The sequence below is a fragment of the Micromys minutus genome, assembly GCF_963924665.1.
Source record: "Micromys minutus genome assembly, contig: SUPER_9_unloc_1, whole genome shotgun sequence".
NCBI classification, from domain to species: Eukaryota; Metazoa; Chordata; class Mammalia; order Rodentia; family Muridae; genus Micromys; species Micromys minutus.
The window spans coordinates 129866-157318 of record NW_027667991.1 but is presented as its reverse complement, the minus strand read 5'-3'; the positions used below and the strand labels follow the sequence as shown (position 1 = coordinate 157318).

The 27453-nt window shown below is 39.0% G+C and overlaps 2 pseudogenes across 2 annotated transcripts in view; both read right to left on the bottom strand.

Moving 5' to 3' along the window:
* The window catches only part of LOC308425006 (terminal uridylyltransferase 4-like), a 111670-nt pseudogene that overhangs the window by 67417 nt on the left and 16800 nt on the right, over positions 1–27453 (bottom strand). The gene's annotated exons all lie outside the window — the stretch shown is intronic.
* Positions 377–8384, bottom strand: LOC308425018 (pre-mRNA-splicing factor 38A-like; annotated as a pseudogene). The gene is made up of 8 exons: positions 8375–8384; positions 6791–6876; positions 5011–5121; positions 3258–3369; positions 2581–2607; positions 2395–2492; positions 1925–1973; positions 377–418 (listed from the first exon to the last, which is right to left on the bottom strand). The product of its transcript is annotated as a pre-mRNA-splicing factor 38A-like (transcript).

Below are 27453 nucleotides of genomic sequence, written 5' to 3'. Positions count from 1 at the left end.
AAAATCAGAGAAAAAGGAGAACTGTCTCAGGTTTAATTACAAATAAAAGGATCACATCTTTTTATTCTCGGGAACCTCTCCAATTCCTTGGCCTTCTTTGACCCTGTTAAGTATGAAGAGCCATAGTTGCTTAGGCCAAAACCTGACCTTGATATAGTCAAAAACACTCCTCAAATCTGCTGATTATAATCCAAAGAGATACAAAACTTAGCACCTCTGTAATATAAAATAAAAACATAACCCAACAAAAAAAGAAGTTGATTTTGAAAAATCCAAAATACTCATAGCTTCTTGAAGAGGAGATCTTGATCATCCCCTTAAACAGACATGCGCATATCCACTGCAGGTCATTTGGACTAAAATCAAGACGAATCCATTACTCATTTCCTCTCCGGCTCTTCTTGTGGCTTTTCTTAGACTTGAAATGGATAAAAGCCATTCAGTTAGGTAGCACATAAGATGCACATAGTGTGCTGACGATGATGAGTACAGAAGACAGGAACAGAAGATGATGTGTGTGGGCGGAGGGGAGGGCCGGAGGCTGTTGACAGTCTCCCACTTTTTCCTCCCCAGTGCTGGGATTACATGTGAATTTGTGTGTTTTACATGGCACCAGATGTACACATGTCCTTGAGTGACTATGCAGGCTGGAAGCTATGACACTCATGTCTTCATTTTCATTTATTGAGGCAGATGTCCAGTTGGCACAACCCAATCACTGGGGAAAAGGAAATGTCAACTGAGGATCTTCCTATAGTAGACTGGCTTTGGCCACGTCTGTGAGAGATTGATTGTCTTGATTGAGTGGAAGCTCGATCCACTGAGGACAGCCTCATTTCAAGGTTGTTGGGTCTAGGCTGTGTAACTATCGAGAAAGCAAAAGAGTAAGCAGTTCTCTTCTATGATTCCTGCTTGAGTTCCTTCCCTGACTTTCTTCAACCAAGGACTGTCACCTAGAAGTACAGTCTGAAAGAAATCTGTTGCTTTGGGTTATACCATTTATCCCAGCATCAGAAAACTAGAGCTCAAAATGAAGTGAGTCTAGATAACCAGTCTACCTTGAGGAACCTTCAGTGTTGGGAGTCAAGAAAGGCTTTTCAAAAGTGGTTTCTAAGGATTTGGACTGCTTTGCACAGCAAGTACTTTATCCTCGAAGCCACTGAGATACTATTGAGTTTTTTGTTTTTGTTTTTCACATACTCAATTATTAAGAAAAAGCACTATTAAAGAGAACCCAAGTTGAGTTCTTAGCATCCACATTTGGTCTTCCAATGACTGCAGTTCCTGGGATTTCATACATTTGACCTCCACTGGCATCTGCACTCACTTCAAATACACACATATGTACAATACAAATAAAAATATATCTTAAGATTAACCTTGTCTGGGGGATTGGGGGTGGAAAACAGGATACCTTATTTAAGAGAAAAAAATAGGTCTTAGATCCCAGAATCATTGAAACTATATAGGTCCTATGCTATCCAAACCTTTAATTCTATAAAGAAAAGCAAGGTACAAAAGAAATAGAATTCTAGGAATTTTCTGAGGGGAAAAATGTCTATTTTTGTTTTGTGATAGCTAAAAATAGCCACATCAAAACAAAATTCTTCATCTTAATTGTCTTTAAAATTGTGGGTGCTTACTCTTGCGTACACACAAAAGTAGGCACGCTCATGTGTGCAAGAGTACACACACACTCTCTCTCTCTCTCTCTCACACACACACACACACACAAACACACACACACACACTGGTGGGCCAGCAAGGTCTTTCTAGCACTAAAATTTCAGGTGCACCTGGCTTTTGACACAGTTGCTTCAGACTGTATTCTAGTCCTCCAGCTTCCATGACAAGTACCTTATTTACCCAATGAGTCACCTTCTCAGCCAAGTACTAAATTCTTAAGATGGAGGTTTAGCCCATACCTTTCAGGAGACTTTGAGTGGCTTCTATGTCTGTGAGTACGTGGTGACCTAGGGAAGAAAAGGTCATTGGATGAGCATTTCTGTTCTCCCAATCTTAGAACATAGTTCTCCCCTCCGCCAATTCTCATATTACTTTTCTGGCCTATTCTAAGGATACAACTTACTATCACATCTGTCGAAGGTGGTTGTTAGTTGCAGCAGGGAATGCAGTAATGCAGTCATATATCTAGAGCACGATAGCTGTTTTTTGCTTTGACCTCTATTATACTGTGCAATTAGGATAAAAAACTGAAATCCCATTTCCATATGATGAAGCTCAGAAACGACGAATGTGAACTTCTGGTTTCCATGTCTCCCTTTCCTTCTCTGCTGGGTAGTAGTGCAGCTTGTTATTTCGTGTTGCAGGAGTCTTGATGCTCCTTTTAGATTTGAATACTAAGAAGATCAGTAAAAGGCCCATATACTGCACCTGGGAATTTAGAGCGAGATCTGTGCCATCTGTCTCTGGACCTGCTTCAATGGCACTGTGGACTCTTGCTCCTGTGACTTTCTCGTCGGGGAAAAGGACTATGGAAAAGGAGCAGTTAGCTCAGCACACATTTACACACGATTTCCCCTATCAAAACTGTCATGAGATAAACAACTAAGGACCTACCTTCTTCTTTTAGGGGATCTACTCCGCCTGTGGCAAGAGGAAGAGCAGGTTAGTGTACTGGGTATTGTACAGTACATTGATAAAAAAAAACCACTCCCTCCTTTAAGAGGGAGAAGTACTGGGGACTGAACACTGTGACTTCTGATTTGTCCTTGTTCTATGTCTTAACTGTAGTATCTTTCTACTTCTAATACTCTGTTTGACTATGCAACCTATTTTGAACACTCAAATGTGCCATAAATAGATACTGGAAAAACCGTTGTCTGAAAGGATCTATTGACTGTTGAATTCTGCCAACTCCTTCAGAACTTATGCAATTAAACCTGGGGGAGGACAGGTGGTGCAAGGGAGTAATTATAACTGAAATGTAGATCCAGGTCCAGCTTAATTTCCTGACGACACACTAAAAAATGTTTTTTGTTTTTTTTTTTAATATAAATAGATGTGAGGGTATTAGTTCCAGTTCCCCTGTATCTGGAGTTACAGCTGTGAGCTGTCACCTGGGTGTGGGGAACTTAGCACTGTTCTTCCAGAAGAGCAGCCAGTGCTCTTACACACTTAGCCATCTGTCCCAGCCCCCAAGAAATGGGTTCTTTTTTGTCTACCAATGAGGTTTTAAGGGTGCTGTTTCATTAGTAATAGAGAAACATCAACACTGGCAGCATGTTCCACCCTACCTTCTGGGAGAGCGACTCCGGCTCCTCCTGTAGTGCAGGGCAGGTGAGTGCCTTGGCTTGTCCAAGTCTCGGTAGCTTCTTTGTCAGTTGCAGGTGACGGCACTCTTTACAGCTTGAAAAGAGGTAGAGGGACATTGGCTTCTGATAATGGCAGCCAGGAGGCACATGGTTACAGTTCCCTTCCTGTTCTGTGCAGTGTACATCTATCTCAAGTGACTTTGCAACAGTGATATGACTACATGGGTTGGTATTTATAGTGACAAAGGAATTAACAACACACAGTTCTCGGTAACCTGCCTATGACTGACTACAATAAGAAATAATAATACTGATTTCCTTAGGAATGTGAAATAGATCCAAGTTCAGTACTGTTGAATGCAAACCCACACTGAATATCTTTATAATAATTTCCTCTAGTTCTTCCAAAAGGGTATGTAGCAGCAGAAGCCGGCATGGCGGTGTATGTATTTAATCCTAGCACTGGGGACACTGAGGCAGATGAGTCTCAATGAGTATGAGACCACTATGGTCTATATAGTTCCAGGACACTCAGAAGTATACACCCTATCTTGAAAAAACAAACAAACAAACAAACAAAACGAGAAGTCAAGTGAATCAATGCCCAGAGTGTTATTTACATACAACATTTACAGCTTGGATTTGTGGTAAAGATGTCAAACACATAAGTGGAGGGAAAAGAAAGAAGATTTAAAAAATAATATCTCAAGCATCAAAAACAGATAATTCTGTGTTGAGAAAAACAATTAATTACTGTTTTTATCAATATAAAACCCAATTTGAGGTTAGTTTTAGTTTTAGAGACCAGGTCACACTGTGCAGCTCTGGTTGATCTCAAACTCACACAGCTCCACTGCTGCTCTAGAGGGTTCAAAATTAAAGGCACGTGTCATCACGGCAAGAATTTCTTTTATGTCCTTCTGGCTCTTGCACGGTGTTTGTTAGAATATAATTGCAAATGCTTTAAAGCTTTGTTACTATAAGCACTTCCACATCTCCATCATTTCAATGGCTGCTTAAAAATCATGTCCACAACCGGCCTGACTCCTTAGATACTGACAGCTGAGGAGGTGGGTTGGTTTCAACTTTTCAGCACTATAATCATTAATTCTGACAAAATATGACTGTGCAGCAGGTACCCTCTCTCCTTAAGAATATGGTCAAGCATGACAAGTGTTTTGTCCAAGTCTTTGATAGCTAGCATTCATTTACTAATTATGTAGAAATATACTGAGACCTTCATGAACACACAGCATTCTTCAGAGAAAAGTTCTGTAATCCTTGCTTTACAGAAGTAATCTAACAGAGCAGTAGGGACTGGGTACCCCTCAGTGATAGAATATGCATTTAGCATAGGTGAGACTTTGGATGCATTCCCTAACACAAAGGGAGAAAAGCCAGGACCATTAGACTCTACTGCTACTGTGACAGAGAAGAGGTTTTCAAGCCCAGGGGTATTTGATGCTATAAAGCTCAGAATTTTAGTAACCATACAGCACTCTTATTTTCTAGGTACAGGCTGTAATCCTAGTATTCCTGAGCAGACTGAACTGTCTATCTTGCCTTATCCATACAATTGGGCTCCCCTTGTCCAAAAGGCCCCCAAAACTAAGTAATTAATCCACAAAATTGTAAAAAGAAAAGGTTGCCATTAATTTAAAAACTAAAGCTTAACAAATAAAGTGAGGGCTATTTCCTTCCTTCCCAGCCCTTAAAGCTTCCATATGAGCCTTACCCTCTCGTCTTCCTCTTCCTCTTCCTCACTAGACTCCACGTCATCCATGTCCTCTTCCAGAGCACTGACTCGAGGCTCCAGTTGCTCAGCTTCTTCCAGCACACACCGTTTCTACAAAGAACACAGTCAAATTTAAAAGTCATTGCCTTTCCATATCCTGACCCTATCACTGAGCTCCTGGGGTTGATGGACAAGCCTTGGAACCACAGGTCTGGTATGATATGCCACTTCAAGACTTTCCTAAGAAGTTAATAAACCTGGAATCCCATATGCTTTTTAGAGTTCCCCTACAAACATAAGCAGATTGCTGAAGAGAACAAGTTCATTTACAATTGATTCTATTTCCAATGATTTTATACAGTGAGGTCAATGCACTGTCAATCAATTTGTGTGTCAACAAAAATGTTAACTTCAGGGCTGGAGAGATCATTCAGCTACTAAGAACACTTGCTGCACTTGAAATGGACCTGAGTTCAACTCCCAGTACCCACATGGTGGGTCACTAGTTCCAGAGGCTTTAATGCCCTCTTTTGGCATTCTCTGGTCAAAGGTGAATGTCCTCTGGCCCCTACATGCCCTGGCCCATTCACACATATCCAGCACTAATAATGGTTAGTAAAGATAACATAAAAAGCAAATGTGTTAATTTTATAAAGGCAAATTTGCTCATCTGTGTGACACATGCACATGAGTCTGCAAATATACGTACTTATGTTACCTATAGACAGCCAGAATAGGACCTCGGTGTCTTCTGTGATCTCCACTTTACTTCACTGAGACAGTCTTTACCTGAGCTGGGAGTTGCCATTTTGGCTACAGTATCTGGCCTGCAAATTCTAAGCATTTATGTGTCTCTGCCTGCCAAGCTTGGGTTATAGGTACTTAGCAGCCATGCATTTTACATGGGTGCTTGTGGACTTGAACTCGGGTCCTTATGTTCACAGATCAAACACTCTTAACAAATGAATCATTTCCTAGCACTGGGCAGTTTGTTTGTTGTTTGGAGGGTATTGGGTGAGCTTATTGTTTGTTTTTGAGACAGTCTCACTACGAAGGCTTGGTTGTCCTAGAACTAGTGCAGGTCCCCAAGCGTTGGGACTTTAGTCCTGTACCACAATGCCCGGCACAATAAACTTTCAGTAAATGTGCTCAGTTCTTTCAATATTTTACAATTTTATCTGGGAGTGTGAGTACATGTCAGAGTGCACACGTGAAGTCAGAGGACGACTGGGTGTCATTTTTTGCCTCCCCTTTGTTTTGTGCGTCTCTTATTCACTGCTGTGGATGCTAGCTTAGATGACTAGTAAGCTTGTGACATTATCCTTTCTCTGTCTTCCATCTGCCAGTAGTGGCCTGCTTGAGTTACTGCTGCAGGCACCAGCTCTGAATGTGGGTTCTGAGGATATGAACTCAGAGTCAGGTCTGCACAGCAAGGGGTTTACCCCAAAGTCATTTCCTCAGCCCTAACAGTTGTCCTTTTTTGTTGTTTCATGGATAATCATCGCTCTGTGATGGTTCTGAGTGATCGTTTTCTGTTTGATAGACTGGTTTGCCAGTTTGAAAAAGCAGTACTCCAGCTAAATTTGGGATAGATATCCTATAGAGCCTTTCCTCTATTTATTTTCAAGTTGGCCAACCCAAGAAACATTACCTGGTTCTTTCTCATTCCCTATCCTCTATAAATTTTGGCATAAGGACTTTTTAAGACTACTCTTAAGGCTTCAGTGTTTCAGTAGGTACTTGTTCATGTGGTAGGAAAAAGGTCACCTTGGCCTCATACCTGTAGCCGAGGCAAAATGATGTCACAGACTCTCTCACTGTGCAGTAATTCATCAATGAACTCATCTACATGCATCAGTTCAAACTCTGGAAGAGAAAAACAATTAGATTAAGAAATCTGGAAATGACTTAAGTTACCTAAAGAGTAAAAGAATCATGAGCTTTTATATGAAGCTCCCTCCATGCAACACCTCTTTCCTTCCTTCCTTCCTTCCTTCCTTCCTTCCTTCCTTCCTTCCTTCCTTCCTTCCTTCTTCTGAGACAAGAACTGAAAGTAGGGCTTTGAGATTGCCTAGCTAGTATTTTGTCACTAAGGTAAATCCCCAACTGTAGCTCCCTACTACTGGGCTAAGTCCCCTACCCTGTGTCTTAGCTCTTTAAGAATGATTTAATCACATTTATTATTTACTTATTACATGCCCATGCACACGTTTTGCCACACTATATGTATGGAGGTCAGAGGGAAACTTTCCAGAACCTGTTCTCTCCTACCATATGGGTCTCAGGCTTACATCCACCATCCCAGTAGTGGCAGGAAGATCTTGAACTTGAGGCCAGTGGCTTTTACATAGCAGGCTGTATAGTGAGAGACTGTCTCAAAAATTAAAGAAACAGACAAATGATTTCATAAAACAACAACAATACTTATTTTTTGTCATGATTTGGGTATGTTTTCATTAGAAGTAGCTTTTTGAAAAAATAACAGCATAGAATTATGTATGTTAGTCCATTTTTCATTATATATGGTTTAGTTTGTTTTGCAAATCATCAGTTTGTAAGTTCCTGGCTCCACATTATTGGTATCAGCAGTTTACTGTTTAGACTAAAGAAGAAAGACAGTGAAGAAGAGAAAGAAGGAAATGAAGAAGAAAAAGACTCCTGGGACCTTCTTGACTCCCGAGACCTTAGGTGTTTCATATGTGGAGATGCCGGACATGTTCGCCGGGAATGACTGGAGGTCAAGATGGCCCACCAGAGGAATAGTAGTGTGTCAGGTAAGAAAGGATTAAAAAATTGCAAATCTTAATTTGCTTGTTGCTAGGGAATCAACCCAAGTCTGTTATAACAACATGGTTTACTACTGAGCTACAGCCCCAGTACTAGTACATTTCATTTTGATAACAGTTTTGCTATTTAGTTCAGGCTGCCCTAAATTTGTGGTCTTCCTTCATCAGCTTCCATGGAATTACACATGTATAACACCTGGCTTAACATATTAATTTTTAAGTAATGTGGCCCAAGATTTTAGTTTAATAGGAGTACAAATCTGCAATATAAAAGGCTCTGGTTTTGATGCTCTACAGTGTCAAATTTAAAATAAAAAAACAAAACAATTTACATGAGAGATTGGAAAATATTTTTTAAGCCAACTATCCCTGAGACAGAAACAAGCAGCTTGTTTGGCTACATAACAAGACTGTTTCAAAAAACCTGGTAATTAAGAGGAAGAGCCTGGGAGACATGCTCAGCTGTTACTTGCTGCTCTGCTAGGGGACCTGATCAGTTTCTAGCATCTTGGATAGGCAGTGAAAAAAGTTGCCTGGCAACAACTTCTGCTACATGGGATTTGGTTCCACCTTCTCACGTTTATGCATCTGGTGCATACATGTAGGCAAAACATTAATACTTATGAAGTAAATTATAATAAAATAAAAATGTATAATAAAAATTTTAATAAAATAAAAGTTATATACAAAAAAACAAGGAGGAAGTGAATACAACTTAGTGGTAGAGTCCCTATGCAATGCTCTGGCTTTGATCTCCGCATGGGCTGGGCAAGAGAACAGTGGACACATCTTTAAAAGGATCATTGCTTAAAAGTTTGCTTTAGTATAATCTTTTGAGAAATATATATCTATTGCTTATGTAGAGTATATTGCTGTACTTGATCAATGCCAGCCTTGTTTCAAAAAGTATAGCTTGATAAAATTTATAGACAAGAAATTGTTAAGACACTGGAGTTTAGGGTCGTAGCTCACTGTAGAGTGCCTGCCTTACACATGAAATCCTGTGTTCAACCCACAGTGCCACAAAAAAATGCCATTAAAATCAGTGTTCTTTAATTTTATTGATGTCTGTTTATTCATTTCTATTACTTCCCGTGAGGTAGGTTTGTCTGAGACAGTCTCATACTCTCTCCACAGTGCTGGCATGGAACTCACTGTGCAGGTTCCCTTCTAGTTCACAGAAATCATCTGCCTCAGTGCTTCAAACATTGAGATTACAAGTGTGAAACAACTTGCCTACCTGCTTTTTCTGTATCTTGATTTTTTTTCTGTGATGTCTTCTCTCAGCAGCCCAGCTGGTCCGTAATCTTGTCAATGCTCAGCAGGTGGCTGGTTCAGCCCCACAACAGAGTGACCAGTCCATGAGGACTAGACAGTCTTCAGAATGAGTGAGTACTCCGCCTATGAATGAGTTTGACAGGAAGAGAACTACTTTTCATGTGTCTTAGTTTCTTTTCCTGTTAATATAATATACCATCAAAAGCAACTTAAGGGAGAAAGTATTTATTTTAGTTTACATTTCAAAGTCCGGTCTGACAAAACAGCAGGAGCTCGAAACAGCTGTCATATCACATCCAAAGAAAGTGAGTAGAAAGGCATGAATGCACACTCATCTTCTTCCCATTTTATACAGGCCAGAAACGGGAACCTGTTCAGTGGTATGCCCAAAGACATCCATCTCTCCTGGATTCTAGATTGATGTTGACATTTGTCTTAGGGTTTTATTGCTGTCAAGAGCAACCATGATCATGGCATCGTGTAAGAAATTTCTTGTAAGGAAAATATCTTAATTGTGACTTGTTTATAGTTTCAAAGGTTTAGTCCATTATTGCCATGGTGTGAAACATGGCAGCATGCAGGCAGACATGGCGTTGGAGAAGAGGCTGAGAGTTCTACACCTTGATTTGCAGGCAGCATAAAGAAACTGCCATGTTAGTCTTAGCTTGAACATATGAGACCTCAGAGTCCACTCTACAGAGACCACTCCACAGAGACATTTTTCTTTTCCAACAAGGGCACACCTCCTAATAGTCTTATTCCCTATGTGCCAAACATTCACACATATGAGGTTATGAGGGACATTCCTGTTTAAATAGGTAACACCAACCATCACATCATATGTAATACCAAAGATCACATAATAATTTGCAGAGTTGTCCTTATTAGGCCCATAAGTTAAAGTAACATCTATGTTCCTATTAATAATAATGTAGCTATTTAACTTATCTGAGCCTGCTTTCTCATTTTCATAATAAAATAACTAATATGGAGGATTAAGTATTGCTGTTGCATAGTAGTAAAGTATCCTTTTCTCATTGCATATTCTTCTTTTGTTGCTGAGCCTAGCTGTAAAAATTTATATTTTCATTTGCTAGCATAAATTCAATTTTAGTTTCTAATGACTAAATGTAGGAAAGGAAACATGCGTTTTATGTATGTTTTTAAGTATGTTCAAAAAGATAAAATTATACCACTGTGAATATGTTTTGTTGATTTTTACCAAAAGAGAGGTTGGGAGCTGGGGATGATGATAGATTGTAGGGAGCCATTGCTGCCAATAGATGGCGCCAGCTTCCCGCCTATTATTCAGCCAACAAAACCTTTCTCCTCATGGTGCTCAAATACCACATAAGTCACAGCCCACTCTAGGGGCATGCTTATGAGCTACTGGAAGATGCACCAATCAGGTAGCAACACAAGTCTCTTAGGCATATATAAGCAGTGCATTTTTCTTCCACGTGAGAGTCTCCAGCTCAGAGTGCTGTACAATAAAGGTTGTTCGCAGAAGAATCCTGAACATTTTTTCTGAACATTTATTTGAATTTTTCTACTGTTTATTCATGTTTTTGTTTTTGTTTTTTTGTAAATATGGCATATTACTCAAGGTTGTCTTTAGAACAGAATTGATAGAATAAAAGAGAGAGAGAGAGAGAGAGAGAGAGAGAGAGAGAATGTGTGTGTTAAGAGCTGGAGAGATGGCTCAGTGGTTGAGAGCACTGACTACTCTTCCACAGGTCCTGAATTAAATTCCCAGCAACCTCATGGTGGCTCACAACCATCTCTAATGGGATAAAATGCCTTCTTCTGGTGTGTCTGAAGGTAGCTACAGTGTACTTATATAAATAAAAATAATTTAAAACATTTTTAAGTGGCTTACAGCTTATGGTCTGCTTAGTCCAGTAATGGCTGTATCCTGACAAAAAAGCCAAGAATCTGGTAGTTGTTGAGTCCTAGAATCTAGATGTTTCAGCAGTCACATTCTGGTGCTAGAGGTCCTAAAGAGCAGCCAGTTTTCAGCTCACATTGGAATTTCAAAAAAGGAGATTCTAGCACCAGAAAAGAACTGGTTCAGGAGAGATGAACCTGATAGTGAGATTGAGGGCAAGCAGAAAAAAGTCTCTCACATATTTGCATACCTGCTGGGGTTTTAGTTACTTTTTAATGTAGTCAAGTTATCAATCAAAGTTAGCCATACTACATAGTCATTGTTGTTGTTTTGTAATAATGTTGGGAATTCATTTCTACTTGGGTAGTTGTTTCATAGTCCTTTATTTGCCTATATATTAACTTCTTTCTCTCTCCAATCTCATGCCCTGGCTTTTCTAGAGCTCACAGTGCAGATCAGGCTGGCCCAGAACTCCACCTCTTCCCCTGAGTGCTAAGATTGAAAGTGTTTACCACCATGTCCAGATTTGTATATTCTCCTCACCTCACATCTGGATGTGTCGTGAGTGAGAATATAACTTGTGAAAGACCAGAATATCAAATGAGAATTCAGATGTTATCGCACCTTTTAATTAGTTTTATCAGTGTTTTCTTTTAGTAGTTTTTTTCATTATTATTAAATCAGAAAAATTTTAAATTTCAAGTTGATTATATTTCTTGTTCAAATTTTCAGTGGTTTTGTACTGCTCTTGTATAAATTGCATAAATTATATGATAAATAAAACACAGGCACCCTCATTGCCTTGTTTCTGTTTTAGTTGGTTCTTGTTTTATAATGGAGAGAACTTGGGCTTGATCCGAAAGCTGGCAGGCATACTGGTCATTGTATAATTTTTTACATGATTTAGTTCTAGTTTTTGTGCATTAGTGTCTTGCCTGCATGCATGTCTGTGTGAGGATGTCAGAACTCCTGAAATTGGAGGTGAGACTTTCTCTGGGTAGCCCTGATCTTAACAAATCCACCTGCCCCCCCCCCCTACTGGGATTATTTCTGTGTAGTTCTTAAGCCTCAGATACAGTATTCCCTTAGCTGTGTACTACACTATTTAACATCTTTTAGATTTCATTTATTTTACACAGTTAAGCATTTTCATGCCCATTGTCTCAGTTAGGGTTTTATAGCTGCGAAGAGACAGCTTTACTATGGTAACTCTTATTAAGGAAAGTTAATTGGGGCTGGCTTACAGATTGAGAGGTTCAGTCCATTATCAGCCTGGCAGGAAACCTGCCAGCATCCAAGCAGGCAGACATGGTTACTGCAGAAGCCATGAGTTCTACATATAATCTGAATGCAGCCTGGGCAGAGCCTGAGCATAGAAACCCTCAAAGCCTACCTACACTTCCTCTAAGAAGGCCACACCTATTCCAGTAAGGTTACACCTAATAGGGCCACTCCCTTCAGCCAAGCATTAAAACAACCGGGCCAAACCTCTTCAGAACATCACATTCATAGACCTTCTGACATGTTATTTCTGTTGCTAAGTATTCTTTCCTTCTCTGAAGCTTCTTAATTTTCGATTTGCTTCTATTTACCTTTTAGTCTCAGGTAAAGGTTACTTAATCTTGGAAAGTCTTTGATTTCTACTTTTCTTCAAAAGTGGAAGTTAGGTGTTTCTGTTTATCAAACTATACTATAAATGATACTTTTCTTGTAGAGAGCATTAGTCTCAATAAGCAGCCCATTTTGCTAGGCTTTATCCTCCGGCTTGCTTAGACAACACATATAATACACTAGGAAGCCTGACTTTCTAATTATATAGTCTTTATCATAGTAAAAATTGTTATACTGTGTAATTTTTTTCCTACTCCCCGATTTCTTATGCAGTAAACATTTAAACATCACGAAGGCATAGATGCATATTCAGTACCTAGTAATACTGCCTAGTATACACAATTGTTCAGGGGCTGAATGGAAGGGGATGTGAGTAATTTATGTGTTGGTTTCTAGTTTACAAAGGACATATGGTGTTCATGATGCTAGGTTTTCTCTTTTTTTTCCCCCTTGAACGAAGGGGGAAAAAACAGCTTATGAACCATTACTCAAGTGAGAGAATTTGAGCACCTGGGGAAAAATTTTATCTTCATGTAATAGGAAATTTTATTATTTGTTATAAATATATAGTTCTGTGTCTAATGTTCTAATAAAATAACTATTTTAATAATCTTAATTTTTAAAATTATCCTTTTTTCCTGCAGTCTGATTCACCATCCTATTCTCCTCAGCCTCAGCCTTTTCCACAGACTTCTCCCCAACCATCTGCTCTTCCCCCACCTCCATCCCAGCCAGGATCCCAGCCTAAGCTTGGCCCACCCCAGCAGGGAGGCCAGCCCCCTCACCAGGTTCAGGTGCCCTTGTATAACTTTCCTCCATCACCTCCAGCTCATTACTCACCCATGCACGGGATGGGATTATTGCCCATGCACCCCCTCCAGATCCCTACCCCGTCATGGCCCATCCATGGCCCAATGCTACACTCTGCACCTGGCAGTACCCCCAACAATATTGGCTTGAGTGATCCCAGCATCATCTTCGCACAGCCTGCTGCCAGGCCCATGGCAATCCCTGGCTCATCTCATGATGGACACTGGCCTCGTACCGTGGCACCCAATTCCCTGGTGAACAATGGTGCAGTGGGTAATTCGGGTAATTTCCCTTTTCTCTTCCTTTTATATTTGGTTGTGGAAAGGTTGGGTGGTTAGTATTATTTGTTGATCATGTGGTAACAATGAGAAGAAAGGAAGATTAGCTGTATTTATGAAGATAAAATATAAAATTAAACTGTATAGACTTTAGATACAGACTAATCAACATTTGGATCTTGTTTGCCATTTCTTACAGTGTCTTGAGATTATTGCTCTATGTATTTCTTTCACTTCTAAAATAAGGATATGAATAGCCTCTAACAGGAATGTTGAATATTATATAATGCTTACAGCTATTAGTTTTATTGTTTTCCTTTTCACCTTCACCTCACTTGGTGTAGATATTATTAGCAATCATTTGAAAAATGATCTAATCAAGAGCCTGTGCAATTTCTCCACTCAGAATTGTTGAGACTAGCCTAGGCTAAATGAAATCGTCTCCCCACGAACAAAAGCCTAACAGAAAGCCAGGTGTATTTGGGGCCAGCTTGAGATGCTATCCCCCATTTTGGGGTGGTGAAATTGAAGTAGAATTAATAAACATTTAGTAGAATTAATAAACAGTAGCTATTCTGATATCTTAATAAGTACAGATTTGAGATGTAATAGAAAGTTTTAAAGATGATTTAATATGTTACTAAAATGTTATTCTAAAACATTACTATGATTATTCAAAAATACCCTATTTGCTGCATTTGCTAATTCTGTATCTAGCTTTGTAGTGCTGTCTTCATCTTAAAAATTACTATGGGAAATTTCATTTAAAACTGTTCTATATCACCAATGAACTTACTGTTGCTGAACTTAACAGTTACCGGTATTTTTTAAATCTGATTCTTTTCCACAATTTTAAGATCAAATCTCCGACAGTGGATCAGATTTGCTTTTAAACTTGCGTTTAGGATGATGGTGGGGTGGTTAAGCGGGTAAAGGTCTGCCACTGAAGCATGATGACTTTAGTTTGGTTTCTAAGATTTACATGGTAGAAATGATGGCACCAAGGCGGGATGTCCTGTCACTTTTTCCACAGACATTTCGTGGGTACTGGCAGACACTCACATACACTGGCAGGATTAATTGCTTAGCCTGAGCTACAACAAGGCTCTGCTTCAAGACACATTCTACCCACCACACACATCTTCTCTGTTCTTCACCATCCCACCACTTCCACTTAGCCTTCCTCCCACCTGCCTCCCACAATACACAAACTCCTTTAAGTAAGGAGCACATCACAGGTACTGAGGTGAGACACAACATCAGATGAAGGCCAAAGGTTAAAGATCTCTGGCCTTGTAACTCTAAGGTAATGGCCTCTGGCAGTTTAACTCTTAAGAGTTAAATGTTCTGTGGTTAAAAGTTTCTGGTTTCTAGTAATTAAGTCCTGTTGGTAGCAGCATGGGATTAAGGAAAGAAGGGTTAGTTACTTGGCTCTTTTTTTCCCTGGTTCAAGGGTTCCTACCTGACCAGGCTAGAATCAGGAATTCATTAACTCTTTATGAACCAGAGAGGAAAGGAAAGAAAAAGCAGAGTGAGAGGTGGGGGTGGGGGGAGAAAAGAAGGTCTAACAAACCTTTATTTCTGTTCTCAGGACTTAAACTTTCTCTAAAAATTACCTCATATAACTATCAGAACCATTACAGCAGGATCATTAATTATATGATTTTCTAAATGCTCTTACACTCCATAACTTTATAGTAAGTTAAAGGCAATAGTTGATGTCATAATGTTGGAGGAGTTACAATAGAAATGTTTACATGTCTTCCCATACAGACTAGTACCTGAAGTTTTGGGGGAGAGTTCAGGGAGCTCATTGGTGTGGCCTCCTTCCACCCGAGCCCCCCAAGGCCTCTGCCAAGGCCTGGTGAACCTTGTTCACCCTCTGCAGGCAGCCTTCAGGAATCTCCTGACCCCCTACTGTCCAGGGTCGGGTCCACAGAGAAGCCCAAACCAGGCCTTGAGGATGTCTCCTGGTGGTGGCTGGCATGGCATGGTGGAAAGAATGGCGGCCACCTGAAAGCCATGGCTGGCCCCTCGGGGCTTCCGCGGCCTGAGGCGGTGGGTCTGCAGGAAGAACACTCCGCCATCTTGGGAGGGGATCGCCCCTGGACGAGCTCTCAGACCTGGATGAACAGAGGACTCAACGGGCGTGGACTAAGGTGAGCGGAGCCCTGAATAGCTGAGAGAGGAGCGATCGATTCTTGGGCCGCGGGTCTTCCTTCCACCCAAGAGAAGCCAAGAGGGGACAACCGCTTGTGGACAATCAGTAACACTGGAGAAGACTTACCTGCCTCTGAAGAAGGCCTGTGTATATATAATATGAAATAGCTGCTCTCAACATTTCCCCCTACCCTTTTTAACTTTTGTCTAAATCTGGACATGTAGCTGTAGAGATTGCAGACAAAGGGTAGAGATAGATCACCTGTATACCAGTCGTCATAAAAAGCAGATCGTAGACTCATCCTCTGCAAGTGATTTTTGAAATGGAATTGCTTAGGCCGCTTCTAGAAAGACCCAGGAGCAACATTCATCCCTGTTTGTCTGTAGGTTAGAGGACCCAACAGGAGGAGGAAGTGGTCAGGAGCCAGATTGGTCATGTGAAGAAGACCTGTGTCTCTCTCTCACCCCTCAATCCCCTCTCTCTTCTGTATGCATTTTATTCCTCTTTTACCACCGACCCCCGTGTATCTGTGTGTATTTGAAAATGCCAGGTTTTTTTTCTTCTTCTTTTTTTTTTTTTTTCTCTTTAGGAAATGTTTTTCTAGCTTCTCTGAAGTTCCTGATATTTTATAAGAAGCATTCTGTAAATACCTTTTTGTTAGGATTTATTTGAAATAGTGTTTGGAGAGGAATAGCCAAACGACTCCTGAGTTGACCACATTGTGTTTGTGTGCTGGTTCCCAGAAGGGAATCCAGAGCTCTCAGCCACTGTGGTCCGTGGGTGGGAAAAAACCACTATCCCATTTTGTTTGGCTTTGCTCTGTACATAATGTAAAGGACAAAGGGTTCCTCATTTACAGCATCTGCTCACTCTAGGTGTAGAAGAGCTTGCAGGTGTATGACAGTAGAATTAGTAGAGTACACTTTTTTCTTACATTTTGTGTTAAAGAATTTTTAATTACCTTTGTTACATGTGTATTGTTTACTAGACTGCTGTGTACATAGTGGACAACAGTCCTTACTTGAAACATTTGGTCTATCTAGATGTTTAGAAGTGCCCAATGTATGTTTAATGTAGAGGAAGTGAAATATCACTTTGTAAATATCTTTTTGCAAAAGCTCATGAACCATTGTCTTGGAAGTTGAGTGATGAGCTCCCCCCAACCCTCCCTGAGCAGTAGTGTCTGTACTCTCTCAGTGGGGAGGTGCTGGTAGGCAGTGACAATGGTCATGTAGTAGCATGTGTGTTTATGGGACCTTTTCAGATGCCATTTCTATATATGTGCATTTTGTTTTGCTGTATGTATACTGTATATAATGGACAAATATGTCTAAAATTTTCAACATCTAGACTTGAGATGTTAAAGAGGTTGCCAATGTATGACAGAGTAGTAAAATTAGCACATAGTGTACAAGGTTAAAATTCATAGAAAAATTTGTTCTGTAAATGGCTTGGGGATAGGAATTTGTTCAGCTGTTTCTAAGCATTACACATGCCTATTTTTGTCCCCTGGTTTGAAGGCAGAGAGAAAAAAGAAGAAAGTGGGTGGAAGCCCAAATGGTTACATAAAGAAGATACCTATGATAATATCCATTGTTTTGCATAGTTTTATTTACCAATGTCATGTAAATAGCAGATAAGTTCTTACATGAAACATCTATTCTTTCTCGGCATTTGAAAGTGCTTGATACATTTAAAGTTACAACTGCTAGAATGTTATCTTGTGTATACAGTTTAAAACTGGAGAAATCATGTGTAGAAGTAGGATTGTTAACCACTTCTGTACACATTGTACTGGCTGTGCTTGTTCAGTGGACTGAGGAGGTGGGAGGGAGGAAACTGCAAAGATCCCATTAGTGTGCTAGACATTCCTAGCTTCCCCATCACCCTGTGTGCTGTGTGCATCTCATGTAGTTTTGCTATACTGTATATAGTGTACATACTGGAAAAATGAGTCCTATGATATCTACTCTCTAGGTATTAAAGAGGTTGCCAATGTATTACAAAAGTAGTTAGTAGCCTCACACTCTGTATATTGTTAGTTCACTGCAAGGTTGTCTTCTGAAGAGTGGTGAAAGTGTATCATCCAAGGGATAGGCGCCTGTGTCACAGGACACAGGAATGGCCTGAAAGGGAAGAAAGGTGGGAGACCAGAATGTTCTCATCTTTGAGATCTAACTAGTTACATGTGTGTGGTTAACACTGCTCTGTATATAGGGGACAAATTTATGTCCTCTTCTGAAACATCTAGTCCTTCTAGGTGTTTAGAAGTGCACAAAGTATGTTAAAAGTAGACATAGTAAATAATACGTGTAGTTGATTCTCCTGTTTAAACTCATGATGAATGCTGTCTTTTGGAACTAGAAAGAGAGAACTGCTTCTGAGCAGCAATGCAGCCTTGCTTGTGAGAGTTTGGAAGGAGGAAGAAAGAAAATGAAGAGCCTAATGCTAATGCTAATGTAAGTTTGGTAATGCAAGATTAGTCATTGTCTTTTATATCTGTACATCTTATTTTGTAATGTATAGAAGATGTGTCCAAATTTGCAGCACCCAGTCTTCTAGACAGTATAGAGGTGCCAGTGTGTGACACAAACATGTTTGTAAATTATGTGAAAATCTGTAGGAAAAACTCTTAAAACCACTTAGGAAGTGACAGTGTTAATCTCCCCACAAAACATGGCATTTCCACATGTGACCCCTGGAACTTGAAGAGGGACTAGAACACAGCCTTGCTGTGGAGAAGGCAGTGTCTGACCACAGCCTTTGTCAGGTGTGCAGTGTGTTCCCTGCAGTGTCTGAGTGCAACCATTGTTGGGTGTGCAGTGTGTTCCCTACAGTGTCTGAGTGCAGCCTTTGTTGGGTGTGCAGTGTGTTCCCTACAGTGTCCTCATGTTGGGGAAACAGAAGGTCTTATTTGGAATATCTATTGTCTAGACTTTTAAGTGCACAATAGACTAGATGTGGAATTGCATGTCTTTGACTCTAGGCTGAGGCAGGTGGATCTCTGTGCTCTGAGTCAGCCAGGACTATATAGACTTTGTCTCAACACAGTAAGAAAGTGGATAATGGACTGGTAGGGTGGCTCAGCATATAAAGGTGCTTGTCACCAAGGTGGTGACCTAAGTTTAATTTCCAGGATCCACTTGATAGGAGAATTACAATTCTTTTTTTTTTTTTTTAGAAAAATCTTTTCTTTTAGCCTCCACACAAGTGCAGTAGCACATTTGTGCACACATGCATACAGTAATGCATACATGTAAAAATGCACAACATGGTAAAAATAGAGAGCCGATACCGCTTTTTAGGATTGTTTTGTTATTTCATAGGAATGGTCACACTGGGGAAATGGAGGTTAAACTTGGCCTTTGAGATGATGATAGTACCAGGTGGAGGTGAGCTAAGGCAAAGATTAGTGCTCAGAAAAAGGCACTGTAGCTTTGGTTGGTTCAAGTTGTCTAGCTATTGGTTAGGTAATGTTGCCAGGCATTAGAGGTAAGTCCCGGTGCCTGAAGGATGTTAGAAGTAGCAAAAGAATCAGGCTAGTCCTTGTGGAGAGCTGTGTTTGGGACATGGCCTTTGTTAATCCTCTCACTAGCATCATCTGCACTTAAGAGTTTTGCAAGGAAGAGGATGGATGAGGGAGATGCTCCTAGTGCCCCTGTATCTAGAAGACGGTTCTACCCAGAGGTCTCTATGTTCGTCTTGGTGAGATACTTGTGTTCATCATACCGAGGTCATTTTTTGTCATCTGAACGTCATGTCCTAAAGGAGAGCACACAGTTAAAAGTACAGCTAGTGGATATGGTAGAACTGACAAGAAGGTTCCTCTTGAACATGGAACTATTAAACCATGTCTGGACAGTGTGAGGAAGTTCAGGGCCATATCTGCAGCTGTGTGGAGACTGACATCATGAGAACCACCATCATAAGTGCATTTCTCAGCTGCGCCATAGGAATACATTTCTTGATTAGGAACACCCCTTCTACATATGTTAGCAGCTCTATTTATAATAGTCAGAAGCTGGAAAGAACCCAGATGTCCTTCAGAAGATGAATGGATACAAAAATTGTGGTACATTTACACAATGGAATACTACTCAGCCACCAGGAACAATGACTTAAGCAAATTCTTAAGAAAATGGCTGCATCTAGAGAATATCATCCTGAGTGAGATAACCCAGTCACAAAAGAACAGACATAATATGCAGTCACTGATATTGGGATGCTAACCCCAGAGGCTTGCACTCTTTCAGAAACAACTCAAAGACTGTATTAAGTTTAAGAAATAAAGAAAACAAAAAAAATATATATTTACACAACAAGAAGACTTTGACTATTTCCATGTTGCGTTTTGTTTTGCATGTACTTTACGCTCATGGGATCTATTAAGTTTTCAATGCATACTGTCAAGCCCTTGAAAAAATCAAGTACTGACTAAAAAATATATTCACATAGTTTTATGTAAAAATTATCTTAATATCTGAAAAAGCAGTACTGACAAAAATGTTTAATTTTAAGCAAAAAATGTTTAAAATCTGTACATTTATCTTTGTTTTGTAAAATAAAGTCGTTTTAAAAAAAAGAAATTAAGAGTGATAACTACTCACCTTACCCACAGATAAGAGAAGCCAAAGACAATTTATGGCATTGTCTGTGGTGAAATGTATGTTTTAGAGTTGCTTACCTGTGATTTAAGTCAACAAAAAAGATGTAACAAAAAATAAGGACAAGAAAACTAAAAGAGAAAAATTCCGCACCGAGAGTTTTGTCTACCCAGTTAGTAACAAAACCATAGAGCGAAAATATTTGGTGAAGGATTGAGAAGTTCATAGGTATGGATACTAGCTACATTCTCTCACCAGCTATAAAGTCAAAGTTATATTCAGGCTTATTTGTATATTCTTTTGCCATATATGTTTCTAGAAGGAAGTGAAAGATCATATGTAGTCATATGCCAGTAAGAAGGTGAGCAAGGCCAAACTGTCTAATTTGGAGTGAGCAAACCAATACTGGCAAGTGAAATAAATATGTTGTGAAGAAAAAATTCCGTGTCAAATATTCTCCTCAAATTAACCTTGGATTCATTTTGATTAGAAAGTTGAACATTATAAATTTATTAAAATATATAATGTTGAATTTACCTTTGCTGTTGCAAATATTTTTCCTTTAGTGTTCAGACTGAATGATTACATTATAGTAGGTTTTATAATTTCCTGATACTATAGTCATACTGTATTAAGGATCAATTTCATCAATTTTCTTACAGTAAAATGTCAAAAGTATGTAAAAATATTATAGGAATTTACAAATAACAAATGAAGTTGTTTGTCTTGGTATATCTTCTGTTCTTGTGAAGAAGTACCTGAACAGGTCAATTTATAGAAAAATACAGATTATTGAAGATTATAGTTACTAGTGGGTATGCCCCTGACATGGTTATGAACAGTGCCGCAGGCATGCAGATACAGTACTGGAGCAGAAGCTGACAGCTACCCCACATGCACTGGATGAGGCACAGAAAGAGAGACTGAACATGGCATATGCATTAGTAACATCAATGCTGTCCCCAGTTATACAGTATTTTCAACAAGGTACGGCCTATAATCTGGTAGTAACAGTTCTACCAAATAGGGACCCTGTATTCAAATGTAAGAGAATATGGGGACCATTGTCATCTAAACCACCACATTACAAAACTATGGTTTTAGGGACACTTTTTTTGTGAGGAAACAAAATCTATGAAGTAATGCAAAAGAAAATGGGTGCCTTGGTTTTATGAATCAAATTTCACCTATTTGTCAACAAGCTGTTCATTTCATATTTCAAAGTACATGATTGAGTTCTTCTATATAATTGTGAACATTATATATATATATATATAATGGGTTGTTCACATACTTTTTACATGAATTTTTAACATCTAAAAATTTTTCATCTAATCCATGTTATATGTAATGTCTAGTTCTATGTTTAGGCATATATATGTTTTATAGATAAGTAATCTTTTTTTAACAACTTTATTTTACAAAACAAAGATAAATGTACAGATTTTAAGCATTGTTTGCATAACATTATACAATACAATTTTGTCAGTACTTTTTTTCAGATTTTAAAATAATTTTTACATAAAACTGTATGAATATATTTTTTAGTCAGTACTTGATTTTTTTGAAGTTTTGATAGTATGCATTGAAAACTTAATAGTTACAATGAGCATAAAATACATGTAAAACAATATGTAACATGGAAATAGTCAAAGTTTTCTTGTGGTATAGAAAATTTTTTTATTTGGTTTTGTTTTGTTTTCTTTATTTCTTGGACTTCATACAGACTGTGAGTTGTTTCTGGGGCAGTGCAAGCCTCTGGGGTTAAAATCCCATTAACAGTGACTGCATATTATGTCTGTTCTTTTGTGACTGGGTTATCTCAGTCAGAATGATATTCTCTAGATGCATCCATTTTCTTAAGAATTTGGTTAAATCATTGTTTCTGGTGGCTGAGTAGTATTCCATTGTGTAAATGTACCACAATGAGGTGACTCATTGGGTAAATAAAGTACTTGTAATGGAAGCTGGAGGACTAGAATTCAGTCTGTAGCAACTGTGTCAAAAGCCAGGTGCACCTGAAATTTTAGTGCTAGAAAGACCTTGCTGGCTCACCAGTGTGTATGTGTGTGTGTGTGTGTGTGTGTGTGTGTGTGTGTGTGAGTGTGTGCTCTTGCACACACTTGCAAGCCTCCTTGTGTGTGTATACAAGAGTAAGCACACACAATTTCAAAGACAATTAAGATGAAGAATTTTGTTTTGATGTGGGTATTTGTAGCTATCACAAAAAAAAATAGGCATTTTTCCCTCAGAAAATTCCTAGAATTCTATTTCTTTTGTACCTTGCTTTTCTTTATAGAATTAAAGGTTTGGATAGAGAGGACCTATATAGTTTTAATGGTTCTGGGATCTAAGACCTATTTTTTTCTCTTAAATAAGGTATCCTGTTTTCCACCCCCAATCCCCCAGACAAGGTTAATCTTAAGATATATTTTTATTTGTATTGTACATATGTGTGTATTTGAAGTGAGTGCAGATGCCAGTGGAGGTCAAATGTATGAAATCCCAGGAACTGCAGTCATTGGAAGACCAAATGTGGATGCTAAGAACTCAACTTGGGTTCTCTTTAATAGTGCTTTTTCTTAATAATTGAGTATGTGAAAAACAAAAACAAAAAACTCAATAGTATCTCAGTGGCTTCAAGGATAAAGTACTTGCTGTGCAAAGCAGTCCAAATCCTTAGAAATCACTTTTGAAAAGCCTTTCTTGACTCCCAACACTGAAGGTTCCTCAAGGTAGACTGCTTATCTAGACTAACTTCATTTTGAGCTCTAGTTTTCTGATGCTTTGATAAATGGTATAACACAAAGCAACAGATTTCTTTCAGATTGTACTTCTAGGTGACAGTCCTTGGTTGAAGAAAGTCAGGGAACGAACTCAAGCAGGAATCATAGAAGAGAACTGCTTACTGTCTTGCTTTCTCGCTAGTTACACAGCCTAGACCCAACAACCTTGAAATGAGGCTGTCCTCAGTGGATTGGGCTTCCACTCAATCAAGACAATCAATCTCTCACAGACGCAGCCAAGGCCAGTCTACTGTAGAAAGATCCTCAGTTGACATTTCCTTTTCCCCAGTGATTGGGTTGTGCCAACTGGACATCTGCCTCAATAAATGAAAATGAAGACATGAGTGTCATAGCTTCCAGCCTGCGTAGTCACTCAAGTACATGTGTACATCCGGTGCCATGTAAAACACACAAATTCACATGTAATCCCAGAACTGGGGAGGAAAAAGTTGGAGACTGTCAACAACCTCCGGCCCTCCCCTCCCCCCCCCCACACATCATCTTCTGTTTTTGTCGTCTGTACTCATCATTGTCAGCACACTATGTACATCTTATGTGCTACCTAACTGAATGGCTTTTATCCATTTCAGGTCTAAGAAAAGCCACAAGAAATCCAGAGAGGAAATGAGTAATGGATTCATCTTGATTTTAGTCCAAATAACCTGCAGTGGATATGCACATGTCTGTTTAAGGGGATGATCAAGATCTCCTCTTCAAGAAGCTATGAGTATTTTGGATTTTTCAAAATCAACTTCTTGTTTTGTTGGGTTATGTTTTTATTTTATATTACAGAGGTGCTAAGTTTTGTATTTCTTTGGATTATAATCAGCAGATTTAAGGAGTGTTTTTGACTACATCAAGGTCAGGTCTTGGCCTAAGCAACTATGGCTATTCATACTTAACAGGGTCAAAGAAGGCCTAGGAATTGGAGAGGTTCCTGAGAATAAAAAGATGTGATCATTTTATTTGTAATTAAACCTGATACAGTTCTCCTTTTTCTCTGATTTTTTGGTTTCTTCTCTACAATTAACTGCTTTGAGAATCCTCTGGTTTATGCTGCTGTTTTGTAAACACCCAACTAGTAAAGCATAGTCATTCTTAACTTCTAAGGACAGACAGTGGGAGTGGCAATTAACAAGCAAAACAACTAGTTAGTTTTGCAACAACAGAAGAATACATTCAAACATAAAGCCTTTTCTGGGTTTTTTAAGTTAAGTTTCATGAAATAATTCAATGTGATCGTACGTAACAGCTTTGATACAAGCCAGGTATCATGGTTCTAGAGTGTAATCTCAACACGGCTGAAGACTAGTACTGTTCCTGGTTTTGACCTAAGTTGCTGGATAACAAGAGCCTGCTTTCAGAGGGTATGGAAGTGAGGCAGTTGTGGTAGGAATGAAAATAACACATTCAGTTTAGTAAGTTGGAGACAGTTGTAGTGTTTCTATGTGGGTAAAATAGGGACTAGTGGAGTTCAGCATAGTGCTCTAGGTCAGAAGATTTAGATTCCCAGAGAGTAGGAGCGAGCAGCAGTGCCTAGTAATGAGGGTCACCTAGGAAATAATAGAATTAGTAATTCACAAAGGATGTTCACTTTTATCGTCAAGACAATTCCATAGACTACAATTAAATTTGTGCCTGTAGATTTACAATTTTGGCCGGTTACTTAGTTAGATGGTCAGATGCTTAAGAAAGTATCACTGAAAAAGTAAATAATGGCAAATCAGTATTTGGGAAAAGAAGTGAGTAATTAACTTTGTACAGGCAAAGGATGTAAATATACTGTGTCTTGTGAGAAAACTCACTAGAAGTGTCTCTCAAAGGAGCATATTCTTTGAATGGATAGAAATGCCTCATTCTCTGTCTGCACACCTCTTTCCCTGGTTATGTGACAATACCCATAAAAATGTCCACATGCCACAGGATTGTGGCAATACATATACTACCATCAACCAAGGGTTTATTGTTATGTCTACCATGGAACGCACACTCAGGGTTTCTTATTGACAAAAAAAATGGGCTAGTTTGCTTATGGAATATGCAGGGCTTTGTCTCTAGAATATAAGTGTGAGAAGTGAACTGACTTTTTCTGCATATAATGTTCTATGAAAATTATCATCAGTTGAGTTAAAATTTGTCTAATCTACCATTTTGCTTGATATCTTACCAAGATTTTCAAATAAACAAGAATATCATTTTATAGTAATGATTTTATTCAAAGCTCTCAGTTCATTCATTTGAATTCAACAGAGATTGATTAAGTTCCTTCATCTTGAAACACTTTTCCATATCTTGAAACAGCAGTCTTGTTAAAAGAAGTGAAATAGCTCCTGAAGAATCCGCTGCAATGTGATGCATGTGAAGATGTTTTCAGGGTTGTGACAATGTTCCTTCAAGGTATATTGGTGCGAGCATGGAAAGGCTACAATTCACTGATGCTCAAACAACATGTTCTAAAAATGTTTAGTTTCTTCTGCATGGAATTTAATACCCACTAATGTGAAGGTTTTCATTTCAGAGAAATACGTGCTTCAATGGAAAATGATGATGTCAAGGAGCTTCAAATTAAGAGTGGGCAGAGCCTGGCCCATCTGCCACCCGGAACGGTGGCTATTAGAGGCTGAGCAACTGGTGGGTGGGAGACCTGGGCTGCCAGTGAGCAGAGAGATCTCTGGGGAGTGCACACGGAAAGTGCACCCCCTCCCTTGCCCTGCCCTGCCCTGCCCTATTAAGCTACCAGGAACTGGAGGAAAAGCAAAAAGATTGAGAAGCTTTTAAAGAGGAAACAAGAAAAATACTCAAAGAACTCAAAGAACTAGAGGAAAACAGAATCAAAGAGATGAAGGAATGGAAGAGGGAAATTAAAACGGATATTAACACAATAAAGAAAACACAAAAAGAGATAACCCTAGAGGTAGAACACCTAAAAAAGAAATCAGGAATCATAGAAGCAAGCATTTCCAATAGATTACAAGAGATGGAAGACAGAATCTCCGGGGCAGAAGACAACATTGTAAACATAGACAAAACAGCCAGAGAAGATGCAAAAAACAAAAAGATCCTAACCCAAAATGTCCAGGAAATCCAGGACACAATGAGAAGACCAATCCTAAGGATAATAGGAATAGAAGAGAAAGAAGAGTATCAACTAAGAGGCACAGTAAATATCTTCAACAAAATCGTAGAAGAAAACTTCCCTACCCTCAAGAATGAGATGACCACGAGCATAAAAGAAACCTTCAGAACTCCAAATAGGTTGGACCAGAAAAGAAATACCTTCTGACACATAATAGTAAAAACACCAAGTGACCAAAGCAAAGAAAAAAATGCTAAAAGCAGTAAAGGAAAAAGGTCAGGTAACATATAAAGGAAGGCCAATCAGAATCACACCTGATTTCTCAACAGAGACTATGAAAACTAGAAGAGCCTGGAGAGACATCATGCACACCCTAAGAGAACACAAGTGCCAGCCCAAGCTGCTATACCCAGCCAAATTATCAATCACCATAGATGGAGAGATGAAGATATTTCAAGACAAATCAAAATTTACACAATATCTGACCACAAACCCAGCACTACAACGAATTATTGGTGGAAAACCCAATACAATGAGGGAAAATACAGCCTAGTAAAACCAACAAAACTCCTAAAAAAGAAAACTAAAAGAAGAAAAAGACACAGACACAACTCAACCCACAAAAGCAATAATGGCAGGAAACAAAAACAACTATTCCTTGATATCTATTAACATAAATGGACTCAACTCCCCAATAAAGAGACATAGGCTATCAGACTGGATACATAAAAAAATCCAGCCTTTTGCTGCTTACAGGAAACATATCTCAGAGACAGAGACAGACACTATCTCAGAGTTAAAGGGTGGGAAAAAAACTTCCAAGCAAACAGCTCCAAGAAGCAAGCTGGAGTGGCTATTCTAATATCGAATAAAGCAAATTTCCAACCAAAAGATATCAAAAAAGATAAGGAAGGAAAATTTTTACTCATTACATGGAAAATCTGTCAGGAGAAACTCTCAATCCTTAACATATATACTCCAAATAAAAAAGCACCCACATTCATAAAAAAAATACTACTAAAGCTCAAAAAATACATTTTACCCCACACAATAATAGTGGGAGACTTTAATACCCCACTCTCACCAATGGACAGTTGATGAAAACAGAAACTAAACAAGGACACTGCAAAACTAGTAGAGACTTTGAACCAACTAGAATTAATAG